We start from the raw sequence: 15,221 nt of genomic DNA, 5'->3' as shown, positions 1-15,221 counted from the left end.
TTCATAGAAGTGCGAAGTTTCATTGTTTGTGTCGGTTCAGCCTATTCATCCCAAAAGACAATATCCAAAGGCCTACCTCAGGGAGCAGTCCTCAGTTGCCTCCTATTTGCCCTCTATCTCTGGGACATGAACCTACCCCACACAAATCTACAATATGCTGATGATCTGGTGCTATGGTCATCTGGCAACACCTTTGAGATAGCAAAGTCAAATCTACAGAAATCACTTTTCCAGTTTGAAAAATTCTCTCAACATTCAGATTTACCCATTGCACCTACCAATTAAAAAATAATACAATTTCACCGGAAGCGAAACCATGTTAATGCAAAACTAACTCTAAGTAAAATAACTATTCCAGAAGATAATAATATTAATTACCTAGGTCTCATGCTTGACCAAAAACTTAATTTCCACCTCCACATTTCAAACACAATAAAAAAAATGCTATAGAAAAGCAAATATACTAAAAAGACTTCTTTCCACACCCTGGGGTTGTAAAGAGAAAACCTCACTCCAGTTTTATAAATCACATATAAGACCCCATATTGACTATGGGCTCATCGTCTATGGTGCATGTGCAAAGACCCAGATGCAAAAAATTGAAACAATACAAAACTATATAATACGTCTCATATTTGGTCTTAGGAAACCCACAAGCACCAAGTTTCTGCTTATGGAGAGTGGATTAACAACAATAAGGGAGAGACGTAGCTTTCTCTTGACAAAACATCTTACAAAAATTGAATCAAATAGCTCACACACATTACATAATTGGTTAAGAAATCCAGCCATGTATAGAGGTATAGCAGATGAGTATGCCAATACTCAAAAGAAGTTCCCTGTACCAGCAAAGTCTATTGCACCTACTTTCCCCCATTCCCCTCCATGGAATTGGTCATTTCCCATAATAAATACTGACTTTTCAAATTGGAATAAAGATTGAACCCCCAATACTTTTGTCCAGAAAAAAATTGCAGAACTTAATACAATTACCTATAAAAATCACTTCCAAATATTTGTTGATGGGTCAAAAATAAATGAGAAGGTTGCAAGTGGTGTTTTCCTTCCTCACCTGAAAATTGCAATGGGAGAGATTATTTAATAATTTATCTATAATGTCTGCTGAGTTAAATGCCATAATCATGGCATTAGAACACCTTAAGCAAAACCAGCCTCTGATTGCAAATTTAAATAATATCATCATCTATTCCAACTCTTTATCAAGCCTTGAGTTGCTGGCCTCAGCTCCTCAATATAAGTTGGACATTGACACTTATCATTGTCTCAGTATTATTGATAATCTTGCTTCAAGTGGCAGAAAAACTTACTTTCAGTACATTCCTAGCCACTCTGGCATAAGTGGTAATCATCAGGTTGATGAAATAGCAAAAAATGCTATAAATATTGACCAGCCAAGTGGGAGACCAATCCCAATTAGAGATATTTACCGATGGAGGCTATCAGATATTAATTTTAATAAGATTAATCCTATCCTTTCCCCTTTCCCAATAAGTATCTTTCTAAAATTTATCATAGAATTCGTTCTGGAACAAATGGACTAAATTTCCTTGCATTCTCATATAAGCTTTCTAATTCAAATGGTTCAATTCTCCTGTCCCCTCTTTGCAGGCATTGTAATATGAATAATGAAACAATTGACCACTGCCTATTTGAATGTAATATGCTGACGTCTGCACAACATACCTTGCTTTGTAAACTGTTAAAATACTTCAAACACCACAAAATCCCACTATCAGCCAAGAGCCTAGCCAACTCTTCCTGCACACAGAGCATAGAAACCGACATCTATCAACTTATTTTTGAACTCCTAGAGTCGAAAGATCTGCTGAAAGATATCTGAATATATCTAATAAATATGAGGCAATCAAGCCAGTTGCTCTGTAGCCCACAGAGTGAAGCAAAAGGAAAAGGGCTAAATAGTTTCACTGAAAAGCCCACCTGCTGTTAAATAGAAGAAGAAGAGAAGAAGTGGGAGCTGCAGCTGTCGTTCCTTAGAAGAAATTAGTGGCATCCAGATCTCTAGGACACTACTCAACAGTCTTTGAAGCAGAAATTAAAGCAATAGAGATAGCACTAGATTTAATCCAAAAGACCACAATAAAGGACAAAGAAAATAGAAAATTTGCTATCTGTAGCGACTCAAAAGCTGCTATACTTAGCTTACAAAATTTCATTTCAAACCAAAACCACAAAGTCATTGGTTGTTACAACACACTTCTTCCATTACTCCAAAAAGGATTTGAAATTCAGCTAGTATGGACACCAGCACATGTAGGTATACAAGGCAACGAAATGGCTGATAAACATGCAAAAATAGCAGCAACACAACCAGTGAATTATGTAGAGCGAGATGAATACCAGGAATTGAGATCAATCAGAGGAGGATTGAGACAATGGAGATTCGGAATTTTGAAGGATCTAATGCACAATCAGCTTGTAGCCCAGAAAAAAACACAACCACTTTGATAGTAAAATTTATAGTAAACTGGATAAGAGAAATTGTAGATTGCTATTCCGTTTTCAATCAGGTCATGTAAGTACAAATGCTAGACTATTTAGGATTGGGAAAAGCGATAGCCCTGTTTGTAGAGCTTGTAATTTGCAGAATGAGACTGTACACCACTATCTAATTGATTGTCGTTTCTATGAGAGACTTAGAACGGATATGAGAAATTTATGTCAAAGAGAAAAGCTAGGCAATCTCAATGTTAGTCTTATGGTCGGGATAGGCATCAATGATGATGTTATAAGACCGGAAATGATCATGTTGTTTTTGAGTTTTGTGAAATTAAGCGGTAGAATGGATGATTTTAGCTAGGATATTATGTTATTTGGAAAAAAAAAATATTTTGAGCTGTTTTGATTAGGGATTAACTACTGAAGAGGGTAGACTGGAAAATCATTGATAGCTGTATAATGATTGTTTTGTGTGTTCTTTCTGTATTATAGTTTGTTAAAAAAAAAAAAAAAAAAAAAAAAAAATCTTAGATGATGGTATTCAAAGTGCTATGATAATGTTGTCTCAAATAATTTGGAAAAAAAAAAGGTGTTGTTTGTTTCAGATTATCACATCAAGAAACATAGAACAGTGTGGAACAAAGAAGATCATCTCAACAGAAGCTGGTTTCTAGAGGAGACGTTAATAATCAACAACAACAACAAAGAAATTGTGAAAAGGCATCTGTCTACTTCTAGTTTATGAATGTAGCTTTGAATTGCCTACCCGTTGAAAGAAAGTCACTTCCGGGGAAGATATAGGCTTACCACTGCTCTTAAATGCTTATTGACGGACAATAGGTTATTTGTCACAGAAATTCCAGGGTTTAAGCATCTAAACACCCTACATGGCTGGCTATTTTTTTAATTGGATGTAGCCTTTACCCTGCACTGTTTAATGCTTGGTTCTGACCAGGTTCAAAGCTTATAATACAATTCCTCCCAGAACTGCAAATATCCTTATAAAATTAAATCATATACACAATTTGTAGGCTATGGCTGTGTTCCTAGAAAATTGTATGAAAGATTGGTCTATAGACTACCAGGGTATTACTACAAAATTGGGGCTATTGAGAAGGAATTATATAAAGGTAGAATTCTACTTTAGCTACTTTTGACTATCTTGGAAAGGGGTTAGGTTAGGAAAATGAAACTTTCAGGGATGGGTCTACAGGCTAAAGTATGCCCTGGGAAGATACTTAGAAGTATCTACCTCCACTCCTTCTCCTTCTAAAGTGTACCTGACCTTTGATGACATTAAAAATTATGTGTGTTATAAAAGTGAAACCTTGCAAAATTTGTCTTATTCTTAAATGAAGTACAACAGAATTGTTTTCAGATTCAAAACTTTGCCCAGTTCCGATTCATAAGGTTCTAAAGATATGCAAATACATTTCCTAACTTTTGAAAAAAAAACATTGATATGGCTTAAAATTCTCCTCAAATAACTGAAATTGCCTTTTCAGAGCTAAAGCCAGAGAAAAAGAAACTGATAACTGAAAATTGAGGTAAAATATTGTTTTGTCAAAATTTCAATGGGTACAGACCTGTCATGTAGGCAAATTTCAGGACCCTCTAGAGGGAGGATTGGAGGTAGGTAACTCAAAATACCTTCCCAGGATATACTTTGGCCTGTAGACCCATCCCTGAAAGTTTCATTTTCCTAACCCAACCACATTCCAAGATAGCCAAAAGTAGCTAAAGTAGAATTTTATATTCTGGTTTCTACTTTATAATTCTAAAGTAAAATTCTAGTTTAGCTACATTTTGCTATCTTGGAAAGGGGTTAGGTTAGGAAAATAAGACTTTCAGTAATGAATCCAGGGCCAAAAACATACTTTAGGAAGGTGTTGCCAAGTTTCCATGCTAACCCTTTTTGGATTTCTAAGTCTTGAAATTTGCCTATTTGACAGGTCTATAGCCTACCTATTGAAATTTTGACAAAACAACATTTTACCTTAATTTTCAGTTATCAGTTTTTCTCTCTGGCTTTAGTTCTGAAAATGTAATCCTGTTATTTGAGTAGAATTTTAAGCTATTTCAATGGGTTTTTTTTCAAAATTTAGGAAATGTATTTGTGGATCTTTGAAACCTCATAAATTAGGATTGAGCAAAGTTGTGAAGCTGAAAACAGTTTTGGGTACTCCTGTACTAAACAGACTCTTTTAAAGCCAGTCACAAAAACCTGAGGTATCCACTATAGAGTAGATTTAAAAGGATAAGACACCTTTTAAATTGCTCACTTAGATACCAATATACACCCAGAGGTAAGCAGTCTGTTAAAGCACCTTTCCTTGCCAAGCTTTGATTGTCATCTACATCCTACCATATATAGATGCAAGTCTTGCATTTTGAGGACAGTGTGTCTTTGCCAACAGATAATAACCACTGCTTAGGGGGGTCATGTGCATTATTTGACAGAATTTTCGTTAGGAACACAATATTTCAATTAGAATGTTAATCTATTGCTATTTTATAATAATAATAAAAATGGTAAACAGTATAGTTTGGAGAAGAGGTATGTGTTAATGCATGAAGGAGTTTGAGCTTTAGGATGTAGAAACCACCTGTTACATTTGAATATATATATGCTTTCCTTTAAGAAGAATTTTATGCATTGTGCTCCTAGCATTATAGGATTATTCAAGCTGAAAATCCTTTTATCCTTAAATTAACCATATAAAAAACCTGTACTTATAAATTGACCATAATTCACAAATTTGTTTTGGTGGGTGAATGAAACTTCCAGAAATGATTCTACAGCCCAATTTAAAGCCTATGAAGGTTTCAAACCTTCACTCCTTCCAGAAAATTTTCTTTTTTAAGCTTCAAAATATTTTGTGGTAAAGAGAAATATCTTTTAAGTCATTGTCTACAGTCCAGATGACAGTTTGGGACAATGCTTTAAAGATAAAATACCAAATCCTTTCCTAATTGAAAAATTTGTAGAATCTAGGAAAATTGGTTCTATTTTCAAAAAAAAAGTCAAACTCAATCCAGCTGTAAATGAGAACCTGGAAAAATAACGGAAAGGTAAACAAGAAGGACGGGGAAAAGCACAGGATAGCTGCCTCCCCCTATGCACTTCCTGGCTGAGGGACCATGCAACAGAGGTCAGTAATGCTGGTAGAGACTGTAGCTGTATGTAAGTCTAATGCTGTGTTTTTTACCTTTTACCTAATTCTTGAAGGTTTATGTTCCCTTTGCAATTTTTGGTATATTATATTTCTATTCTCCTAAAATTTTGATATGTCAACAAAATACAACAATTTTGCTATCACTTGCTAGTTGAGATTCAGCTCTGTATATCTACCAAATTACATTGATGAAATCTGGTTTACTTGTTTTTTAGGTTGAAAATATGTTGAATATTAGTAGATACTATTTCTTCTGCTCTTGGCACTTTAATAAGATAGAAGAAATCTAAATAAGAAAATTTACTAATAGATTTTACTATCTGTAATAAAAGTTGAAATTCAGTTTTTATGCAAAATTATTAGAAGATGCAACACAATTTTTTAAGATAATGTGCATTATTGCAATTGTGGTTGCTAACACTGGGCTTGGTGATGCCTTAAATGCTCAAGTGATGAATTTGATTATTTTATCTATCCTGTTTGTCATTTCAGTTGAAAAGTAATCTACAATAATTGTGGATACTGAAGTGAATTTAATAATTTCATCCATTCTTGTTTTTTCATTTCAGTTGAAGAAGAAGCCTACTATAATTTTAGATCTTGAAGTGGACATACTATAGAGAAATTGCTTTAGTCATGGCAACAAAATTAAGAGCAACTAGCAGTTCTGCTGCTCCTGTGAGTTATTTTAAACTTTTTTACAGTTTTCTTTTCTGCAAAATGAATTTTCTCCATCTCAGATTGCCATTTGAAAAGTTTCATAAAAGTTTGAGTTTCATATAAGACATATCTTGGATGGATTATGCTCCTGTGAGTTATTTCACAGTTGTTCTCGGATTTTTTTTTTCTGCAGAAATAAAATTCTTGAACCTCAGATTGCCTTTTTTAAAGTTTTGCAGAAGTATGAGTTTCAAAATAACCTTGTAATCTGCTAGTAATTTAGATTTTTTTTTTTTTTTTATGCCTCAAACTAAGAAATATCTTTGATTAATACTGTTCTGTGAGCTATTCAAACAGGTTAATGGATGTCTTCAGTATAAATGAATTTTCTGTGTCTCAGATTGTCTTTTTTTTTCACAGGAATTTGAGCTTCAAAATAATCTTGTAATCTACAAAAATGTCAAACTACTTTTAATCTCAAACTAGGGAATATATTTCATGGATCCCGCTTGTGTGAACCAGCATATACATAGTATGGTATGTAATTGCTTCTCAGCCAATACTGTCTAAATTAAGCCACTTTAATTTAACATCTAATATAATTTAATATGATACTGTATGCAAGGTCATTCACTTAATAAAGTTTTTAATGTGCTAATATTGTCTTTGAAATTAATATCGCATTGAGAGACTAAATTTTGGCCTTAATATTTTTATCATTTTATCGTATTTTTTTCTTTCAGTTTTGAATGTGCCTTGCTTCTTAAATTCAAATTGTGTTAAGGGAGCAACGTTTTGATTTTATTTGTTTGTTTTTTTGCGTTCGATTTCAGTTTATTGTAAATAGACCTTATTCGTTTTTCCGCCTGAATTGCAACGCTGCGCGAAAATCGGCCATATTGTTGGTAGGTTTGTTGTGCAAACATGGAACTTATCATGGAATTTCCTGAAATTCAGAAGGCACTGGTGAGTTAATTTTGTTGATAATCTTGTTAATAGTAAGGCTGTACATCACCTACATTCTGTATTGTTTTTTTCTTGAGCTTGGGTAGTAGGCTTAGCCTGCACTAGGCCATCTTTGCCAAGCCGATCATGGACTCCAACTTGAAAATTACAAACATTTATTTAGGTGCCAAAAAAGGCAAAGAAGTTAACAAAAGTGACACAGAAAGATCCGCCATAGTCTCTACAATGATTTTAATATGTTTATTACCTAAGAATTTGGGTTGGCTGTCAATTCTTTAATGAAATTTTTACAATTATAAATTAACATTTTGAATCAGGAACAAAATAACTGAGGCTAGATTACGCTACACAGGTCATGATAAGTGGATGGTTTTGGGGTCAATGCCCTTCTAGAAATTCCTCTCTGTCCAGCCAGTTTAATATTTTGTGTTCCAACTGCACAGGCATCATGTGGTAGGAACATTTTGGTAAATTTTTCCATTCATGGAATATTGAGATAGCTAAGAAATAGACCTATATCTCCATTTAGAATTTCATGCTGAATCCAAATATAATAATCATTAACTAATAGTTTGCCGCAAAGGATCAAATATTATAAATTTAGTTCAAGGATATTGTCAGTTTGTTTCCTTGCTTATTTGCCAGCAGATAAAATAATTGGATGGTCTGAAATGGTATTTTCTGATGCAAAGTGCTGGAAAAATTTCAAACTTCCTACTAAAATGTGTATTTTCTTTTTCATTTGCATCTCAGATTTCTTTGTAGGAAAGCAAATAATTTTAAAATAAATATTATGCCCCCCTCCTTGGTGATGCCCCTGACTATGTCTCTGGGCCTTGCTATTACCAATAACTAGATTTTGAATATATGAATACAAAAAAATTATTTACTTATAGGATATAAGCTATTCGAAATTGATTTTGAAACTTATTTCAAATTACTTATTAAAATAATTAATTGAATTTTTTTTAATTAAGTCACTGTGAAATTTATATTGATTAGTCGATTACCCTAATGGATTTTTGTTCCATGAACATCTTGGATCAAAGGAAATGTACAAGTGAGTTTTGCAGAATGAGCGCATATTAATGAAAATTTCAGTTATGTTTGTGTTGTGACTGAGAATTTATGAGTTGACCTAGCTGAGAAGGGTGCCATTCGAGGTTTTGAGGAGCTCAGGATCCCCCTCCCTCAGTTTTTGTCTCAAGAAGAGAATCAAAATATGTTTTTTGGAAACATTAATTAACTTTGGAGGGTTGCAGGGGACACCTTTGGTGCCCCCACAACTCAGCGCCCAGGGCAGCTGCCCCCTTTGCCCCCTAGTTCTGGCCCTGGTTTTGGTCAGCTATCAGGGAGATTTAAGTCCATTCCCAGTAATTCAGCACATGGTACTAGTCCTCTTCCTCTCCTGAAAATGGACCTTGATCCTAATCTGTTTTTCTCCTACTTTTGCTTCAGCAGCAGGATAGCTGCATTTTTTCTAACCTTTCCTCAGGCTACACCAAACGCAATAGTATAAAATTGTATATTTAGCACTCTGGCCTACGGTGTCTGATCTCAGATCTCCAAAAAAAAAGCTTGCTGTATGTCTGTCCCTCACAAGCATCTCAGAGTTCCTAAAACATAATTTAAAGTAGTGGCATGTTTAGGGGGGGCCAGGGGCCTGTCCCCCCTGAAATTTCCCAAGATTGTTAATACCCGTCCAATCCAGTTTTTTTTTTATTTGTCTGGTGCTGGTGCCCCCCCCCCCCTCAACCACAGTTTTAAAGGAGCCCATAGTAGTTTTACTCTTCCAACACCCACCGAACCTTGTAAAGTCATTTCATACCCAAAAACCTTACTCAAATCTCCTCAGTTTAACTGGTTAGGTCTAGGCCTATGTCTATTTGAAGTACAAATCAGTACAAAATTTGTCAACTCTAATTTTCTCATATTTTTTAGGGCCAGTGGTGCAGAGATCTTCATATTGTCCCACTTATCTCAGACAATGTTATTGAAGATTATGACAAAGCTTCAAATTCAGCCATCCGGAAACTCAAGAGAAGCTACAGCTTTTTGGTAGAGCAATATATTGACCTGGAAACCGTGCATATTTTAGAAGTGTAAGAAATTTTTGGAAATAAAGGGCTAGTGATAAAGGGGAGTTGCTATTACAGTTTTAAAAAGAGGGAGAAGCCGCATTCCATCACACTCTATCTTTCCTGTGACAGTCAGCTTATCAACAGTGCTTGTTCATGAATTTATGGAAGTGTTTTTTGCAATCACCTGGTGTTGCTCTTGAGAATTATCAGTTTGATGCAAAGTCTGGAGTACAAAGAAATCCCTTCCTCCCTGAGCTGCACCAAGATGCCTCAACAGTGGAATTACACGACACAACAGGATCTTGAGCCCCCACAGGTGATAGACATTGACAGTTGGGAAGGAGGACTGTCAACTCCAAAGACAGCGCAGCTATCTGACCTGCGGGTCAGTAAAGATGAGTGTCTCAGTCTGAGATTGCAATTTGTGCAACTTAGTTCTTCCCTTAGCCCGGCTGTATCTGCATTTTCAGGTAGGACAGAGTTTCTGTTACATAATCTTTGTTTATTTTTGTTAATTGTTTTTTATAAAGGTAAATCTGATTCTCTAAATCAATTTTATTTTACTCTCAGAAACAATAACTTATGTTTAAAAATTATATCTTCAAATGTAAGCTGTACCTTGACTTGGGATCCTGAGATGGCTCTCATGTGAACATTTCGATGATGAGAAAAACCTTTTTCTTTGCATTTCTCTGCTCTTCCTTTGGACAGCTTTCTGGGCTTTGAACTGGGGAATGCAGTAGCTGAACTGTTCCATGCGTGAAGCATGCTGTGAGTCGCTGTTTTGACTTGCATCTCAGAAGTTTTGCTTCAGGACTACCAGGACACATGCCAAGTAATAATACAACATATAACACGTGCCAATAACGGAAATGCGGTTGTGATACATGTTTATCTAAGCATTTACATGGGCTTCCAGGGTTGCAGAGGTCCGAAGCGGAACGTAGGGGGGGGGGACCGGGGCGTTAGCCCTGCTTCTTAAATCTGGTAAAGTTTGTAATAAATACCATAAAATTGGAAATTTTCCCAGTCCAAAGGGGGCAACGGCGTTCTTGTAATGCCTTAAATTGCTTATTCCAGACTGTTCGAAAACCCTAGAACTTTTCATCAGTCGCGTAACTAAGGATGGGTTGTTACATTGTAGCAGAGGAATTTTTCTTTTATTGGTTTTGTAATAGAAACTTGAAAATGCATTTTCAACAGAAAAATTAAGCTATTTGGCACTGACAGGACAATTCATTAGCAATCTTCACCATCCAATGGCCATCAAAATAGTATGGTTGGCACAGAAGATTAGGTTCTGTAGGCAGGAGGCATTAAGGAGCCAAAGAGTAATTACTTGTTCATACAAAAAAAATGTACTCTTTAGTGGTAAATCCAAAAATGTAGTGCTCCATGCCAGAAAATAATTTTCTATCCTTGACTATTCACCAACTTCATTATGAGAATAAAAAAAAAATAGAAAATGACATTTCTTACTAGACATTTTCTTAAAACTTAGACTCTTCGCACAACACTAGTTTCAAGATAATTTAATCCTCTAAGATAGGTGTAAAAGTAGTAAATATATGGAATAGTACACTTTTTAGTTATACCTGGTTCTAAAATTTCCGCTGCTTTGCGGCAGAAAGCACTGCTTTCAAACCATCTTCTCGCCCAAAATAGATATATTTACCACTTCAAACCTCAAAATTTTCTGCACAGATTTGACTTAGTCCGCACATTTTCGTCGTCCCTTCCTAAGGTCCAAAGGAATTAGGATTACCTTGCCTATAATTAAAAGTGCTCGCGACGCGGACTTACTTTTTCCTTCTTCCCCCCCCCCCTCCTTTCATCGTAAATCCTGGATCTGTCACTACGATTAATACAATTTTTTGGTTTCTTGACTACTATATTATGTAGACTGACACCCCCCCCCCCCCCGAAACGAAATCCTGGCTACGCTGCTGGTTCTCTCATTTCCAGATTGATGCAAGCACTTTAAGTTTGAAGCCCAAGGCATGCTAAAACTTTTATTTTTGTGTTAAGTAGACCTTTAAAAAGGATTTTCTTGCAGATATTTTGAAAGACGGCATCGACAGAGGAGAATATTTCCAAGCCAAACTTGTTCAGAATAGATTATTGGATTGCCCAGTGCTGTCAACATTGACCAACCATTTACAAGTAGATGATACTACTTGTAGTATTGTAACCAATCTCAGTGTTGCAACCAGTGCATTGTTCAAGGCTGCTGAGTTTCCTGATTTTCCTGTGTATGACAGTACAGGTAGTTACATGTTGACAAATACTGATCCAAAACAGCAGCAAGTGATAGACTCCTTAAGAGTATCAGCATCAGAAGCCAAAGAAATTGAAAAAAATTCTCGCAGACAGGCTGAAAGTGAAACGTGGTTCCGTGCACGTAAGTTTCGACTTACTTCCAGCAAATTCAGTTTGGTGGTGAAAAGGGTCACTCCTTGGAGCAAAAAATCAGTTTTGTCTAACTTTGCAGATCGAAATTTGGATAGAAACCCAGCTGTAAAGTGGGGCAGGACGCATGAAGCAACTGCTGTTCGAATTTACAAAAAAAATATGAAAAAAAGAGGAAGGGACGTTGTGGTTATGGACTGTGGGATTGTGATACCAGCTGAGTACTGGCTTGCCACGTCTCCTGATAGGCGTGTGTTTGACCCATGCAAAAGAGACCCACATGGCATTATTGAAGTCAAGTGCCCATATAGTCTTTGAGACAAAACTGAGGAACAGTTTTTAGCTGAATGCCCATGCCTCCCATGTTTGAGAAAAGACCACCACTAATATTATAAGATACAAGGGCAACTTGGCATTACTGGACTATCATGTTGTGCCTTTTTATTATTAAACGAAAATTTTATGCTAACGTAAAATATACCATTTGATAATGTTTTTTGGGAAAATGAAGTCAAAACTCTGTCTGATTTCTATTTCTAGAACTACCTTGACTACTTGTCTGATCTTCGGTCCTTCGAGGTCCGGTGAGTAATGTGTTAAACCTTTTCGACGTATCCAGAAACCACGAAAGAGAACCCCTCACAGGTACCAGTTACTGAAAAAAATTTCTTTGTGAAAACGTTTCATTTGAGTTTCGCGACGCTGATTGGTTGACGCTCAAGTTTCAGTAGCGGTCCATGTTGCAGAAGCAACACTTCGGAAATGTCGAAGTAATGTATTTTGATTTTCTTTGATTTTTGTGATTCAGATTTGCTTTGATTTATGTGATTATGAGTTCCTGCGAATAAAAGCATTTTTTTTTTAACCTATTTATATATATATATATAAAAACTAACTAAAACCTGTCTTTCATCAAAAATTCGGCCACTATTCAAATCTGTTTTCTTTAATTTGGCTGGGTACTTTATTTTCCATACAAATTGATAAATTATTCTTGTTATTTCCTTTAATGTTGTTTTATTCGGTAGAGAAACTGTTGCAGAATACCATATTATAGGGCATACAGAAATAATTATATACGGAGCCTTCTGGTGTATAGTTAGACTTCAGTTGTTTCCATAAGAAATTGCCTTTTTTACAATGCTTCTAATTTCATTCCAATTTAATTTCTGCGTTTTCTTCCAACTGTTGTTGAAAACTTTTCCAAGTACTTTGGTTTCTTCTTTGGTTGGTACACCATGCACGACATCTCTATCCTCATATCTGAGGCTTGAACTCTAAAATTGTGATTTTTTTATTTCTACCTTGAAAATTAAGAAGGCACACTTGTGCCTCTACAGAGGAGACCTACCACACTGTTAAGTGATGTCTGTTCCGAGCGGCCGCAGGGAGACATCAGCGATTGCTTTTTGTTGGCCACGCTTAAACTCAGAAACGCGCAAAATTTCACCTCCTTCGGACGTGCTTTTCATGGGTGAAAGTGAGCCAGATTGTTTAGTCCTCTAGCACCAGCCCCCCATTTAACGGGGTCTGATTGGGCTGAAATTTAAAGGTTATGATTTCCTGGGGCCCGGGAGCTTATTCTCGAAATTTCAGCACAATCTGATCATTCCTTCCCTATTTTCCAAAAAACAAATATAGCCACTTACAGTTCATTTCTCTTTTTTTTATCAGCCACGCCTATAGGCCAGAGTTGGCAACGGATCCGAGTGAATGAGGACTCATTCAAAGCGGAATTTGACCTGTTAGGGTCTTTTGATATTTTCAGACCAAAACAATTATCCCCCGAATTATATTTACGAAAAACCTCATTTTACTATAAGAGTCCATGTAAATTTTTCCCACCACCCTCCCCTTATAACGTTGTCCGATTGGATCGAAATTTAGAAGATAAGCTTTGCTGGTGCCTGGAAGCTTATCTTAAAATTTTTAGCTCAATCCGATCCTTCTTTCCCTAATTCTGAAAAACCAAATATCACGTTGTGTGGGGGTGTGCTTGCGTCAAAAATAGATACGAGAGACTAAAACAATAGAACGAGCGTCTCTGTGGTACATTGGACGTTGTTCCTGACTGTCAGGTGGAAGATCCTAGTTCGATTACCTGTGAGAGAAAAATTTTTATATTCTGAATTTAAAAAGAAACTCAGTTTCTTTTTTAAATCCAATCTATTAAATCCTTTGGCTCAACAGGCGTCTCCAGAAAAATATCACAGTCTGCCTTCAGGTTACAGGTAAGTCTCCACTTCTTTGATAACATGCCGTATATCCACATGCTTGAAGAAAAGTTGAAAAAAGAAAATCTTACTGTGCATTTGATTTGAGTATTCAGGAATTAAAAGCATCAACACAAGAATCTTCAACAGCGGGAGGGTTGGGAGGGGTCCTCCACACCATATAAACAAAGTAAAAGATAATCAAACATTTATTAAATCACTAAACAGAAAAAAAAAGTAAAAAACAGAGCCGCCAGAAATTTAAAAAAAATAAGAGTTCTGAGTAGTTAACTAGGCTGAGTCACACGTTTGAACCTTAAAACTTGCAGGGATTAGGAGGTGCAGTTGGGGGCTGCCACCCCCAAACCCTCGCTTCCGTATATGAAAGGGTTGTGCTCTCCTCAACGCCTCGCTCTTTACGCTAAAGTTTTTATTGTTTAAAAGAGTTGTTAGAAAGAAAAACTTTAGCGTAAAGAGCGAGGCGTTGAGGAGAGCACAGCCCCTTTCATATAAGGAAGCGGGGGTTTGGGGGCGGTACCCCCCCAGCTTCACCACCTAATCCCTGTACGGTTTACGGGTCGAACTTGTGACTCAGCCTCTTTAAATCTTTAGAAAACGTAGTTTTTTTTCAAATAATTTTACAATAAGATTTGGTTGTATTAGTTGCTTTTACAAAATCTTCTGTTTCTGTAAATACTGTTAGATAAAAAAAAACTTTGAACTTTTATTTGAGTATCCTCTATTTCAATTCCTTTTATTTACCCTTCAATATACTTAAGCATGGGATCGGCATATGCTTCAAATAAAAGTAGACTCAAAGGAACAAAATAACTATTCTTCACTTGGTATCTCTTATTCACCTGAAGAGCTAATGATGGGGTTCATAAAGACTGTCATTATGGCAAAAACAGTCCACATCTGATTCAGAACTGGAACAAGGTTAACTGGGATTGTTTCTCTTAAGATCCCATAGCACTTAATTCGCATTATGAGTCTCTCAACATGTATTCGGAGGCGGGCAATCTTCTGTGTTTCAATCACATCAGAAGCTGCAAATTGCCCAGCATTTTGAAGAAACGGGGAAATATTTAGGCTTACGCAAGAAGGCAAGTCAGTCTGTATGCGGAAACCCTTATCAGCCATTATACTATCACCATCACCATATGGCATCTTCAGGATTCCACATCTTGTGGCAAGTTCTACATCAGAGATGGACCCGTCGTACAACTCAGATACAA

At 36.2% G+C, this 15,221-nt stretch overlaps 1 long non-coding RNA gene across 1 annotated transcript; it reads right to left on the bottom strand.

Moving 5' to 3' along the window:
• Nucleotides 1-7,198: 7,198 nt before the first annotated feature.
• LOC148950538 (uncharacterized) lies at nucleotides 7,199-10,191 on the bottom strand. The gene is made up of 2 exons (XR_016141967.1): nucleotides 9,980-10,191; nucleotides 7,199-7,260 (listed from the first exon to the last, which is right to left on the bottom strand). It is a non-coding gene; the product is annotated as an uncharacterized LOC148950538 (long non-coding RNA).
• Nucleotides 10,192-15,221: the final 5,030 nt, after the last annotated feature.

Source organism: Artemia sp. Qi Xiang Cuo, chromosome 7, assembly GCF_049724085.1.
Source record: "Artemia sp. Qi Xiang Cuo chromosome 7, ASM4972408v1, whole genome shotgun sequence".
NCBI classification, from domain to species: domain Eukaryota; kingdom Metazoa; phylum Arthropoda; class Branchiopoda; order Anostraca; family Artemiidae; genus Artemia; species Artemia sp. Qi Xiang Cuo.
Note: the sequence above shows the minus strand (reverse complement) of the source record. Positions and strands in the feature narration are given on the sequence as shown.